Here is a 15,876-nt window from a genome sequence, read left to right on the forward strand (position 1 = left end):
TTTTCCTTTTTATACGCTGCGAACCGCTGGCACAATGTTGGTAGAGGCAGTAGGATTGATCAGAATGGCTAAAAATAAATGAAGTTCAAATGTACTTTGTTGAATAACACGTTTATTATGGCATATAGTATCTATTTTTGCGATTACACGTATTGATTATGGTAAACCCCATTTTGACTACTTAGGGGAGGCCTTTGTCTAGCAGTGGACGTTTTTTGGCTGAAACGAACGAACAAATTTAAAACGAAGACAGAAAGAAAAAAAAACTTGACTGTTATATTCTTACAAAATTAACAAAGACACAATGCTAAATACAGTATTATAGACAATATGGTCTTTAGCTATAAAACAATAAGGAATTGACTACTTTAAATTGAGTGACTCAAACTCAGCGTTATACACACCACATAAATACATTGTTAGTTTTCGCTATGCATATTATTATGCATTATGTATTTATGCAACTTAAGTAAAGCGGGTTTTCCAACCCTTTTTTCATTAAATCGATGCGGCCAATCGTCGAATCGCTCGCGTCCCGCTCCCGAAAGGAGCATTTCGACATTTGTTGACACGGTCGTTGTGAATGCATCTCAGCCGATGAAGTGGCCTTTGATTTATCAGAGTGGGAAAACGTTTCCAATCTCGAAAAGTTCGGTGCATTCGAGAATTCGAGAATTTTTATTGCCCGTCGCAGCGCGCCGTTTGGTTTTTTGCTGATGTGTAAATTATGCTTGTACACTTTTTGTATTGTATAAACTTTAATTAAAAGGTAGCAGGAATGGGCGCTGGATACAGGCCGCTACCAACCGTTCATTATGGAAATCATTGGGGGAGGCCTATGTTCAGCAGTGGACGTTCTATGGCTGAAATGATGATGATGATGAAACCTTAATAAAATTGATTATTTACATTACGGTATTGTATTCTATTAAGGAATTAATATTTACATAGAAGTAGTATGAAAAAGGTATGAACGTTCGACTCGTTTTGGTAGGCATTGAAACCAATTCACCAAAATAAAGTTTTATGTTTGCGTTTAAATTTTACTTTTACACCTACGTAAAATAGTTTTCATCGCCTACTAAAAATAGTGAATACACAAGAGTTACGTAACAAACGTTACTACAAGAATGTAGAGCATAATATTTCACAATATTTGCCAAACAATTCTTCATTCATAACACATTTATATTATCCTCAAGCATTTCTGCTCAAGCTTTAACGTACTCCTTTTGCTGATTTTAGTATAAATCTGCATTTTGTATAATCTGGTTGGAATATACCTAAATAAGTTTGGTCATCGCACAGAATAGTCCTTGAACAATAAGTAGTTAAAAGAAACTTAAATATAAAAGACCAAAACTATAAAAATGCAAACCTTTCGCTTTTCGGTATTGGCTTAATAAACGAGTACAAAAAGAACAGCTTTGGACGTCATTTGGCTGAAAACGAACGAACGAACGAACAAAAAGAACAATAGCTGTTTTAACGCGTGTGTTCCGGTAATCGTAAAACCCACCGCAAACGACACCCCTCCACGAATATTGGTGTCGTTATCGGAACCGTAAAAATAAACAGAAATAATTTACTGTCAATATTTGAGTAAGCAATTTGTTTAAAACCGCGAGGGAGGAAAAACATGGCCGTTTGGCAGTAATCATTTCACACTGATTCAATTTTATCGTTGCTCAAAAATAGCTTTATTTGTTTTGTATTTCGCGGCCCTTTATTGTTTTGTAATTGATCCCATTTTTCGGCGCGTCGTGTTTTTATTTATGTATTGATAAAAATTAAGTGCGTTGGTTTGGTTGGAAGATTTACTGTAGCAGCGATTTTGCTTAATAGATAAAAAATTAAAAGATAGGATTTTATTGATTAATGCTTAGCTTTAAGAGTAGGCGCACACCGTTGATTTTTAGTTGACCGATAGTTGTGCCCGATTTTAATTTGTATGGAGAATCGGCCAAATCGAATCCGCGTAGTGTGCGCACTCCCATACATGGCCACACTGATCAACTGCCAGACTAAACTATCGGCCGACGAAAAATCAACGGTGTGCGCCTACTCTAAGACTTTTAATCGCCGATAGTTGGGCCGGATTCCAATTTGAATGAGGAGTTGGCCGATTCCAAATCGGTGTACCTAATGTCCTTACTTCCATAGATATTCATGCTGATTAACAGCCCGACCAAAATATTGGCCGACAAAGTATGTACTCTGCGGGGTGTGGTTTTAAAATCGTTCTTAAAAAAATATTACACAAAAAAATTACAAATTATATATGTAGTTATAACCTTGTTGTATGAAATGTGAATCAAATTATTTCATACAAATGTTTACAGAGTAGCCGTAACATTGTGTGAAAAAACCGCAAACATTTTCCCCACGAAGCGCAGGCAAAGGGAATAAAATGTCACTTTTCCTTTGATACTTTCCTATTATGTTCTACATAATAAACATTTTTGAAGGCTCAAAGCAAAGTCACATTACTCTTCCGTCTTCTTTGGAGTTAACACGGAATTGTGATGCACGTTAAGGGACGCATATTACCATTTTTATTAGAAAATATACTTAGTGAGGTACCTCCTAAGGATGGCTGAGTATAAATTGCGCGAGTACGCACATTGTTACACGGGGAGCTATAATGTGGTACTAAATATCAATGGTGTTTTAAAAAGATGTAAAAGAAAACGTAGCAGGTTAAGCGCTGGACGCAGGCCGCTACCAATCGATCAACATGGAAAGCATTGGGGGAGGCCTACGTTCAGCAGTGGACGTCCTATGGCTGAAATGATGATGATGATGAAATGAAAAGACTTTAAAAATGTACATGTAAATGTTTATGATTCAACATAACATTAGACAGGATAAAAGCTTTAATTATTAAAATAATATGTTACCAAACAAACAAGCAAACAATTCAAGAAATGTGAAGGAGTTAACAAACGCGAAGAGTGTCATTATTCCTGAGAAAGATACATTTTCAGTTTTGCTTTCTAAGCACTGTAAGTGAATCTTATCAGAATTTATAAGACTTCAACTATAACCCACACTGTAATTTGATTTGATTTGATTAAATATTATTTAAAAAAAGCCGCGGCTAAAATAGCCTCTCTTTGAGACAATAGACCCAAAAAACAAAACTTCAATCGCTTCGCTCCAACGTATTCGTGGACCTCCACCTTAAGCGCCACATTTGTCACCCCTGGACCCTTGGCACTTGTGAAATTGTCCTCATATTGTAAGGGCTAATCCTATACGAGTATTCATCAAGTTCAAACGTGGGCCCTATCAGGGAAGCCCTTAGTCACGGCCTTTCCTAGCGATGTGACGGAATGGGGCGGATCGACGGAGAAAAATGAACAGCTCTGTTGATAATGACGATGGTGTCGATAATTTTGTGAATATGTCGTGAAATGGCCGAATTAAAAAGTATTTATTAAACTCTTCCCTATGTTCTAAAATTTTCTCTCATTATAAACTTGTTTTTATTATCTTGAGGCGTCTTCTTAGAATGCTTATGATAACAAAAAAAAACACAACGTATGTACAGACCTTTCATTTCAGATAAAATAATCACAGCTAGAAAAACACTTGCTTTAATGTATTGTAACTATACAAAGCACGTAAAGCGAAATACTGCAGCATCTTTCATTGTTGCAATAGGGGTTATTTTGCAACAAAAGTTAGTCTGAACTGTTAACTCTACATAACGCGTATTTCCAAACTAATGCCGCCATCCGTTCTTGCCTGATCCACATCCTCCCTCAACTCAGCCCAGGTGTTTATCTGCCCGTCATCCCCGCTTTTTACCGGTCGTTATACGCGGCGGTGATATGATCTGTTAATAAAGGCTTATCTTGCGCGGTCGTATCTCGAAGTTGGTATCTTGTAGGCTGAGTGCTGAGGCGTTATCGTCGCTGACGGCTCATTAACTCGCTCCGAACGCGCCAACCAGCGATAAGTCCGTGTTTTACGGTCGCAGCCGCGTAAAGTGTAAACATTATGAAAAAGTGCAGCTCTATTATGCGGAACGGGATTAATTTAGTCACGTAATGTAGGATTAAAATGTCGTTGGGAAATGCGCCGCCGTACGTGGATAGCTCATAACTGTTTATGCCTCAACAGTTCCCTATTATGTCAGCTTGCATTTACGATAGTATGTCGTTTTAATACCTAATCAGAAATTTCGAGGGACCCATTATTAAATCCATCAATGACATTCCATGAAATTGATAAAGCACAGTATAGAATAGAATAGAATAGAATAGAATTTATTTAGTAGTATTAAGTAGTAGCTTAATGTTTTGAATTCATTGTAAAACTTCTTTTTACTAAAAAGCTTTTATGAATATCAAAACCTTTAGTCTTTTCAGTCGTTTATTTGCACATCACAGCGCCGAGCAAGACTTTTTAACAAAAAGTAAAAAGTGTTATAAAATTGATAGTTTTACTTGATATTTATAGGAAGTAGTTGTTATTAAAATGCTGCAGAACTACGAAATTATTAAACTTCTTAAGTAATTCATGTTAGTTCAAAACTAGGTACAAAAAGTTTCCAAATTATGTTGTTCACACGGTGCAGCACTGGCATGTTAGCAGTTTTGACAAAAGTTGAACTTTAGTACAAACGGACAAGGTTCAAAGTTTACCTGGTACACAAATTGTAGCTGACTGTACTCGAAATCCCGGGAGTGTAAAAACGTATTCGCATCGCGTTGCAGTCAAACTTCGGCTCAACTGTACAAAGGCACTCGTAAACTCTTCCAGATACTCTCTCAGATGTTTAACGGCGATTGTGTTTAGTTGACAGCGTTATTATTTTTATAGCAAAATAACATCTATCACAACTAAATAAGATACTACAGTGATTGGTGCATATTTTATGTTGCAGGCAAAAGTGGTTCTGACCTATTATGAATTTTGACTGTAACACATACAGGGTATTCCAAAAAATAATAACTTGTGAATTATCAAAATTCGCGGTGATTCTGGTAGCCTTATTATTGATGCTCTACCTGTGGGCTTCGGCTTGACACTATTTTTTGGAACAGCCTGTATGTATTAGCTAGCACACACGTTTCGATTTGTAGATTTTTTGTCTAATACGTTTAAAAATACTACGTTACTAAATACGTGACTGTAACACATGATGGATTCTTAAAGATTTGGGTAGTCCAAAGACATTTTCCTCAAAGGTTTGTATTGAACATAAAATATAAGTAAGCACCATCATTTTATTGGTAAAAATAATATCGCTTTTTTCTTTTCATTGGTAGGCTATTGCTCAATACTCAATAGGTAAGTTTATTTCTGGAACAGAATATAGGATTATTACAAGTTGTTTTAAGAAAAACATTCTGCATTAAACGAAAATAGACTCTAAACAAGCTAGTATTCAAAGAAATACCGAATTCTAATTAAAATGTTTTCGTATTGTAACACTTTGTTCAAAGTTCGCAAGTTGTTCTAATGAATTAACGGCTATAATTGAATGCAGCTGGAGCGACTCGCAAACCAAACATTCGTTATCATGTTCCACGAATGTAATCACTTAACTCGCCAAACAATACAAAATCAGACGAGAACAAATTCAAAGTTGCACCATAACGAGAGGAATGTTTTCCTGAAATTTCCAACATTTTAGAGGGAAAGTTACCCCTGTATTACCTGGGGTGCGTTCATTTACACGCTGTCTAATTTTGACATGAGTGGTTGAAACTAAAAGTTTGCGTTCGGGAACTGTGTAACTCGTTTACAGACTGCGCCGTGTTTGTTGTTACAAATGACGTTTTAATAATGCAAGAATACATTTGAATTTGCTTTTGATATTTCGTGCGTTGTAGCGTGAACCCGCCGACCCGCCGACATAAAGCGCAATACACACTGAGCCCGCCGGGCCGCCGACAAAGCCCGGCAACGCAACCCGGCGGCCTGTATGAAAAGAATCATGTCGGCAACATGCGCCCGCGCGTGTTACCCGACAACATGTTGGCGGCTTGGGTGTTGCCTGGCGACGCTCGACCTGTAGTGACGTGCTTGTATGCTGACTGCCAAATAAATTTCTCATCTCAAGCCGCCGACATGCCGCCGCGGCGACCAAATTTTACGACTTGTAATAAGTGAAGCCGCCAACTAGACAGCCAACAAAAAGTTGCCGATAAATTTCGGCGGCCCGGCGGGCTCAATGTGTATTGCGCTTAAGTCGTCTATACCAGGTTATCCTACATATAATATTATAATGAAGAATTATTTGTATTTTATAAATATTTGTATTGAATAGGCTCCGAAACTGTTAAGTTATTTTAAAATTTTATACAACTAAGCTCACCCACAAGGTGGACCGACGACTTCATAAAGGCAGCAGGAAGGCGCTGGATGCAGGTCGCTACCGACCGAGCGATATGTAAATCATCGGGGGAGACCTATGTATGTTCGTTCAGCAGTAGACATCCTGTGGCTGAAATGACGATGATGATGATGATGATGAAGCTCCATAGGCATAATCCTAGTTTTTATAGGAATTAAATTAAGAGCTTCCGTTCGTTGTGGATAAAAAAATCTGTAATATTTTCTTAACCAGACGTCAATGCCGGCAAAATAAAAAAAAACCATATCAATATAACCTGGGATGATATAAAAGGGATAGGTATTTGGGTGATATATTACTAACATTAGTAGGCTTGCTTCCTTAGTAATGTCAGCCGCCCAGGTACACGAAAAGGGACGTTCTCGCAAGGGTTTTAGTTTATCACTCCGGTTATCGGTAGAAAGTATACATAGCTGTATAGTAACACAAAATTCTTAGATAAAATGTAGGTAAGTCCAAGTGATAGTGCTGCTATTATTTATTTTATTATTGGGAAGCGTAGACGTTACGTAGAATCAAACAAGCATGAACTATTTCAAGAAACAAAAGAGAAAAGCTTTTGAGAGTCAGAGCTTTTTCTGGAAAAGCTCTTTTTACAATAAAAAGAAAAACGTGTTTTTTTATTTTAAAATTACTCATGAATAAAATATCACAAGTACCTACCTACTGTGATATACCTACACGTACCTATTATATTTAACAATATTTACGTTTATTTGCTTTCTTTTCGAGTACTATGTTAAATAACTGTTTCTGACTAAAATTAGTAATACTGAAACTATTGCGTTAAAATTTTTATACTTTATATAATAATCCACGGGTTTATTTGAGTAATATTTTATTAATAATTAACAACAAAATGTCTCCCAGTGGCAGCACTTTCGCATAATAATATCCTTAATGTAAGTATTACAAGAAAAATGGTACCGATTTTATAAAAATGATAAAAGGGAAAGCGTACATTGTCCCTAAAGTAGAGGAGTTGGAGAATAGACCCTTAATGTTTTCGGGGTTATTAAGCCGATTGATATATGGGGATCGTTAGTGAAGACGCGCCCTTAGCTTATGGAGGGTAAAGGAAGAAAAAGTAGAAAGAAAACATGAAACACGTGTTCATCTTTCTAGTGATTTTTTCAGTGAACTGGAAAATGACAGCTATTGACCAAATATCGAAGAAGTATAAACGCCACTTGATTGGCAGAAGAAGCGAAATCAACAAGATAGCTTGATGAAAACAGTGGAAGATCAAGCTTTGTGGTATTCCTAACGAGGCTTACCTCGTCGTGATGTACCTAAAAATATGTAGTTACATTTATATTGAAAAAATTAAGGCTGATTTGCAGCATCTTACTTTAACTTTGACAAACGTCAAAAATCTGTCAAACTCCATACAAAAAAGCATGGGATTGTTATTGTTACGGTTAAAACAACTCAGCCTAAGCGTCGTTTAAAAAGAGCTATTTAAAAGAGTGTTTGTGATTCATTTGAAAACTGATCGTCAAAGTTGAAAGTAAAACCCTACTCTAGTTAGATTAATCAGTCCCACAATAATACGTTAAAAAAAGAAAAGCTAAGTAACTAATGTTTAGTATTGTGTATTTCCACATCTTGTTAATAATTGGAACTGATCTCATCTACCTACTTAATGTCTTAACAGCCACGAGACTTCAATACCTTTAAAACACACGAAATTCCAACAGATCTATCCAAACCGGCATATCACTACAAATCCTTGCGCACGCCCCATAATGTAGTGCTGTGGGAACCGGAGTTTAAACAGATTGATATATTGAAATCCTTACCTAATGTCTCCAGGTACAAGGAAAGGGCCGGGCGCGGCGGCCATTAGCCGGCCGGCGGTCAGCGAGCTGCACCGGACCGCTGCTTCAGCGAAAGAATAATACATTTTTGTGGAGTCCCCACTTGATATACGGTGGGAAATCGTTTACATTGGACTGTGTGAGTGTTCTGCGCTCAATTTAGATAGTTGTACACTAAATATTGCATGTTTTGAAAGTGGAAATTTTAGCGACAATAGCTGAATGGTGAATGTGTCGGAGTGGTCGACTTGTGAACCAAGGAACGCAGGTTTAATCCCCGCCGCTGCTAGACTATTGTGGTGTAACACAATAATAATTATTTAGCTTTTATTTAAATTAAAAAAAATACAAGGATAGGGCCGGGCGCGGCGGCCATTAGCCGGCCGACGGTCAGCGCGCTGCACCGGACCGCTGCTTCAGCGAAAGAATAATACATTTTTGTTGAGTCCCTACTTGATATATGGTGGGAAATCGTTTGAATGGGTAAACTTAAGTACTTGTTCAAGTAACGATGATAAAGGATATTATCGGTAATGGATGTTAGAAAGAGCCTTGAATTTGACGTGAGAGTAACATCAGTGTGATTGTGGTCAAATAGGTACAGTGCTGCATTAAAAAAGGATTATGTTAAAAAAAAGTGATAATTTATTTATGTGCAGGTAAATAATTAGACCTAAGCTTATTAAGATCTATTTTAGTGTTGAATTTCAAAGCACTCAGTCCAATCGTATTAAAATGACTAAGTAGCGAGCACTTACATTTAATTATTCAAACTAGGCCTGTTTCATTAACTTTGGATGAGCCTGAGATCTAAGCACTATGAATTAAAGAGGGCCGCTTACTTAATTCCTACTTTGCACCCATAAACACGTTAAATGCAAATCAGTGTGAACCCTTTGCAAATTACGTCAAGGGACAGGCTGTTGGCCCGTGATTTGTTTGCCTTGTTCTATGCATTTCATTACTCACTATTCTGTTCTACGCATATTTTGTTTCGGAGCTTGGATTAACTTACGATGTAATAAATGTATAAATACAGTAAAGATCAATCTTTGTAAATGAATGCCTCGAGGCGGAAACGCACTTTTTTCTTCATTGCGACATGACAATTATGTACAGAGCCAATAAAACTACATTTATGATATTCAAAATGTCCTCCTATGATCGTCATTTTACAGATATTTATTTAATCCTTTAGAGATTCCCAGCAGATTCCATTTTAAAATATTCTAAAAGCTTTCAAATTCAGTAATTCGACATCTCTCCAGCGCTGAAGATATCCGCCTTTCCTCTTCGCCTAAAAGGCTACAGTCGCTGCCCAGCCTGCAGCTGAATCCCGCTACTAAAACATCTCAAAATCCAAGCATCAAAGTCTCTTGTGGATTATCCTTTACAACGCACAGGCCCTTTTGAGATATTTCATTGGCTTCCACGAATGCGCACGGTACCGTCCCACATAGATTGAATACCTCTCAAGCCAGGCTGTCCCTCGGAATTCGTTCTTTCCAAAAAGAGATGGCCGTTAATTTAATTGAGCGTGATTTCGGTTGATTAAACTCGAATCGAGGTACGAGTGATAAATTGATTTCCATAAATATGAGCGTGTGTTATCGAATATCGATGGCCGAATTTAATTTTGGGATATCGATATGTCCGGACATGTTTTTTTTATCAAATCTAATCTTGTTTGATGGGTCGATGCTATTTTGTTTTTGCTATATTTGTGCTATACGTCATTTACCCTATTCTGTTTTCGTCAGATATAATGTATCTGTTGCAAAGTAATTTGTGGTGAGGGCCTAAACATACTGAACGTGTGTTCACGGGTGGAGGGTAGAGCGTAATTGGGTAGCGGATCGGACTATACTAAGAGGAAAGATTGATGAAGAATACTTGTTGTAATTTTCATTACTTATTTCATTTGGGTACTTCAAAAGTTAATTAATTATCAAACAAGGTTTTCCCGTGGCTTCGCCCAAGTCTTTTTCAGTCTGTCACGGAATGTATTTAGCCATCCATTAGCCTATGTTCATCAGGGGTAGTGTAGAATTCTGGTGAAAGAGTTTTCAAACCAGTCCATTATTTTCAGAGCCTACCTATTCAATAAAAATAAATTGTTTTTTTTTTTAAAGAAAGTGCTTGCAATATATATTTTAATGCTTACTCATAGTCCACAATAAACAAAGAAATCAAAAGCAAGAAATAATTAGGAAGTCCTTTTGGACAATATCAGATTCATAGATACCTATCTATAACATGCTGCTGTTTAAACCGAATTGTTTAATAGTAATGAATACCAAACGATGATCCTTATAATTGGTCAACAACCACGAAATGCGATTGAAACGCAATATTGGATGTAATAACTAATTTCGCGGTTCATTACTATACACAACAGTTACCGATTAGTGTTTGGTTAGTGACCTACTAGAATGAGGTATACTGCAGCATTTGTCATATTATACGCTGGAATATCAATATTTAATACTACTTTAGCCCAGATAGCTCCACGGTATTATGATCTACGCGAAGGTCCGACTTTATACGCAGATTTTGTCAAGAAACACAAAAAAACCTTTAAAGATAGAGAAGAATATTTTACGAGGTATATGTATTTTCTGGATACTCTGAAGAATGTGAACGAGGAAAATAGAAATGCGTGGAATCAAAAAGTAGCGCCGAATAAGTATGCGGATTATTCACCAGAAGAAAGGCAGGCGTTGGGAGCCAAGAAATCAAAAGTAGACCCAGAGCTTCAACGAATGAAGTTTTACAGCGGTAATCCTAAATTAATAGACATGTTTGTGATTGCATAATAATACAGCGGTATATTTTGTAAGATTTGATCTAATTAGACACAATCGAGCCGTCTTTATTCCTAATCAAAAATGTAGAATAAAGTCATGGGATTACTTAACACAAGTCGAAGTTTTAATGTTTTTCCTTGTAAACTTAAAAAAGTTGTAATTATAGCTTCCAAGGAATCTCATCTAGGGTTTAAAATCTCTCCTAGGTAGTTACGACCACGATCACTCTGCCAAGAGTGCAGTACGAAAAAGTAGGTAGGTATGCATTTATTTATTGCAAAAATTTTAATTGGTTTATACGTTCTGAAGACGTAACAAACAGAAAGGCAGTTACATTCCCATTTATAATATTATTACAGATTAACTCTGTATCTTATTCGAAACTTTTCCCTCACCCAAATGCGAGTTCAGTGGCAGAAAATCACTTCCAAGTACCTACAGTCTCCGACACTTGTTTACAAACAATACCGGTTTAACAATGGCAAGAAGGCATTTGAAGATAATCAAATTTACACAACCGTGTCTCAGGATTAGGGGATTTATCAGTCGCTGGCAGACAGACAGAGACCGCACACTTAAATATTAAGCCACTATACAATGGCCGCGGCAGTGTTGCCAGTGGTGGTGACCACAAACTAGTTGTGGCATAGTAACATTTTGTTATTGTTTAGGAAGAAATAAATGGATTTCTTTTTCTTTTTTTACGAATGGGTAACAAAAAAGTTTATTTCACAAAACCTTATCGTATCGTACCTTGTATCCAGAACAACTAAGATGCGAAAGTTAAACTTTTTCCACTGGCTAGACCACAAAAAATTCAAACTTCACAATCGAAATTTTGAAAAAAAAAAAAAGAAAAGTAAATAATTAATAGGTAGAATATTCAAAGGGGAAAAAAGTATAAGGAACTCAAAAAAGAAAATTCAACCTGTATGTTCATTGGGTATCGGGTTACCCTTTTCATTACGCCCTGCATGTAAAGACGCTTTGCGGCTACATCGCCTTGCGGTTTGGCGCAGAGCCGAAACATACCGAGGAGGTGCGCGAAGGTAAACGTATTTTTTGTTTCTTGCATGAATAGGTACTTATTACTTGTACTGGATGCACACAGACTTACGCCCGTTTTCATAAACATTAGGTACTATGAGTCTCACAGTGCGCGTGGACGCACAGGGTGACACATGAACCAATCACAGAGGTCTATTCTACGCTGTGCATTCGATTTGTTGCTTCATTTAAGCAAGCATCGTTTGTGATACGGATAATATGCATGTAGGTGAATAAAAATTTTGGCAATGTTCCACTTCTATCAAGTGGTTACTAAACACCTTATTGAGTTGTAGCCGGTATCTGACATCCCAATTTAGAAAGTCTGCAAAGTTAGGTAGCACCTAACTTTGTTTGTACTTTTGAGAATAGATAACAGATAGACTAGACTACCTATGGACGTATGTACTATGGTAAGGATAGATAATCAAATTTTACGCTAGTATAGCCGTGGACAAAAACCAGTTCTTTTTTCGTACGTTGCAATGTAGTTTTCCGTATTGACTGTACTATATCTACCTATATGATGTTGACCAATGTAAGGGAGAGTCCGCTAATTTGGACCAGTTTTTTTCAATCCCATTTTACACATAGTTTTCTTTTGTTTTTGCTAATGTCCATGGTATATAATAAAAGATACATTATTCAAGTTACTATTTCATAAGTATTAATTAACATGATTGTTATATATTTAGCACAAATCAACAAAGTACGAGTTCAGAGCTTCGGTCCAATTTAGCCAACCGGTTGGATAATTTGTACCACAGGGTTACTAAATTGAATTTCAATAAATTTCAAGCCTATAAAAAAACTATGGCAAAATATTATACGATACATTCCTAGCAAATTAGGAAACGAAAAGGAACAGTAGTTAATAACATAGACAATCGATATTGTTTTACACGTTATCACGATTTTGAGTACAAGTTTTGTAATTCCAATTATCGTAACGCACACTTGTACCTAATCTACTTTGCCAGTCTTTTGCTTTCATTTATTGTTAGTCAAACATGACTACGCTATTATTACTTCAAAATATGATTAACTAAAAAAAAATTCAAAATCCTTTGGTAAAGTTCCATACAACTTGATGTGGTACAATTTAGCCGACTAGGTGATAGTGCTTTTAAAAAATCGGTAAAAAATATAGCTTATAAATACCGAAAAATGTTTCAAATAATTGTAATCCACACTAATTTACGCTTCTAAATAATATATTAGAAAAACCCTGTGATTAAATTTAACAAAATTACAAACTAAACATGTATTGTCAAAAGTTATTTGAAAACAATGAAAAAATATTTTTCAAAATAAAACACACGTGTTTGTTGTCACGGCAAAAACCACATGGCCGATATTAATTTATTTTAGTTGTGTATCGCTGAGTGTTGCAATTACAGACATTGAATAAATACTTTACGAAATATGAGGGTGGTACAATTTACCCGGCGGTACAATATACCGAACTCTCCCTTATATGCCCTTAAAGACAAGAGCAGAACCGTTCAATTTCTCCCAAATTGTTGAGATTTCCGGTTGACGAGAGTTCCCAAAGGGTTAAGCTAGTTGTGAACTTTATGTTTGTATTCAGACGGCGAAGTTGTAATAAATATCGGAGGCATCGCTTGTCTAACTCGAATGAACTACATCAAACTGCTTTGTTGACGCAAAACTTTGAGAGACCAATATCCTGTTCTTAGTTAAGTGAACGATTATCAACTCCTAAGTAATTGTTTGCGTCAGTACTCCGAGTATGATGTTTGGAGTTGAGCGTATTGCGACTTCCGACCTGATCTATGTCATAGCACTTTGATCATTCTGTTTATGCGACTCTTGAGCCAAATTTCCGTTGCGTTAAATGAGACGTTTGTTGTTGGTTAATAGGTTTTGATTTGTGCATTATAATACTTGTTAAAATCTTTACTTGACAAGGTTTTTACCTAACACATAACCTAACATAAAACTATTCTATGTAGGTATATTTTAAAACTAACTTTCTGTGTTACAAACATCTAGAGAAAGACAATCTCTTTCAAATCTCTGTAGAGTCCTACAAGAAAGCGTAATAAAATTAGCATAAGATTTTTAAAACGTAATAAAGAAGAGGTATTCTGTGTCTTTTATTTCCACTAAAAAGCTTCTATTTCGCTTCGTTTTGCAATAATAATTTAAAGAAAATATCTGAAGAATCGCATTGTCCACCTGATAGTATTGAAGCCTAATAAAATCAGTCGCCGACGTAAGAGGGCGATGCTTTCCAAAAACAAAAGCCAAGACAGCCTTTGTTCTTTCGAAATGGAGAAACCTAATCCTTGTAAGATAACTATTCTGCGGCTCTTCGAAAATGGTCACACGGAATTTGTTATTGTATTTTTAGACTGAATCTTTAATATTCTTTCTGGCGATTTGTGTTTTTGATTAACGATTAGTGGAAAATTGTGAAAGGCCGCACATTTTGTTAAAATACTTTGAATTAAACTCATTATACCCTGAAAGGCATTCTCTTTTTTCGACTTCATTTGACTTTTTGAAGCAAAACATAACAATAAAAAAACTATCAAATCAGTTTATCTCGAGTGATACGTCCCCATAATTAATGCATCAGTTTTGCACTGAGAAAGTTTGGGTACTAATATCTAATCAAATAACATCCATGCACACAAATATAACACAAACAAACTAAACCAGACTTGGTATTCGAGGTATTATAACTGCGTCTACTATTTCAATCGCCAACATCTATCCCAGTGGCCACTCTAAAACTGCATTTAAAACTCATCCAAGCTCCATTTCCAACAAACACTATCCGCTCTCGATCCAGCTCGATAGCCGTCAGAGACCGCGCTACGTGACTTTTACCCAAGACAAGAGCAGCGCAACGCATTTTTCACAAGTCAAGTAGATTTTTGCTTCGAGATTTTCAAATTTCTGCAACGTTCGGAGGTTTCACGTCTTGGCGTAAGAAAAATTCGATAGCCGAACGGAATTTCTCATTTCGTACTAGGCCATCATATCGTTAAAGGTTTGCGCTTAAATTTCTAGAGAAATGAGGTTTCACACGGACCGGTGAGGGCGGGAATATTTTGCGCAGCATTCCGAATATTCTGGGTCTGATCACAGCCTAAGTACCGACAGTACAAAAGGACATTGTCAGAAATCGCCTAAAAAACCGCCCAAAAACATTAACCCATCATAATTATTTTCTAATTTTTTTAATACATTAAGCAACCTTTCATTTTAATGGACACTTAAGCATTGAAAAATTAAATAAATAAGTCTTTTAACGTTTATTCTATAATACTATTACAACTTCCGGACGTTTTGGTGCGTGGCATGGTCTAAAACCTATCAAGTTCCATAATTTTTGCCGATAAAATCTGTACGAGGCATTACCGTACTTTATTGCTGGGAGTCCATGTATAGTGATGTTCCTGCGGCCATCATAGACAATATAATATCGATTTTGAAAATAAAATAAATCGATTAAACTGCTTTGAAGACTAGATTTACGTTAAAAGCTAAAAAGATATTGCCACTATTACAAGAAGCTATTTAAAGTGTCCAACTGGTCGAAGGTCGTAAATATAATAAAAATAATTAGGACCATAAACTGATATTCATGGTATCATAACTGTAAAAGTGTCAGAATCCGATGTTGAATCCAATGCCAGTTGAAGTGAGAGAAACATATATCAACCTAGTATAGTTGCCAGTCTCTCATAATCTATGCCAATGAGGGTTTTCGCGATTGAAAAATCCGCCAGATGGCAATACGTAGACGTGAGGTCCAAATGCTGCATGATTGGTTATTTTTGACATGACATTGACAGGT

The sequence above is a fragment of the Ostrinia furnacalis genome, unplaced genomic scaffold (assembly GCF_004193835.3).
Source record: "Ostrinia furnacalis isolate ACB-3 unplaced genomic scaffold, ASM419383v2 OfSCF7157, whole genome shotgun sequence".
Lineage (NCBI taxonomy): Eukaryota > Metazoa > Arthropoda > Insecta > Lepidoptera > Crambidae > Ostrinia > Ostrinia furnacalis.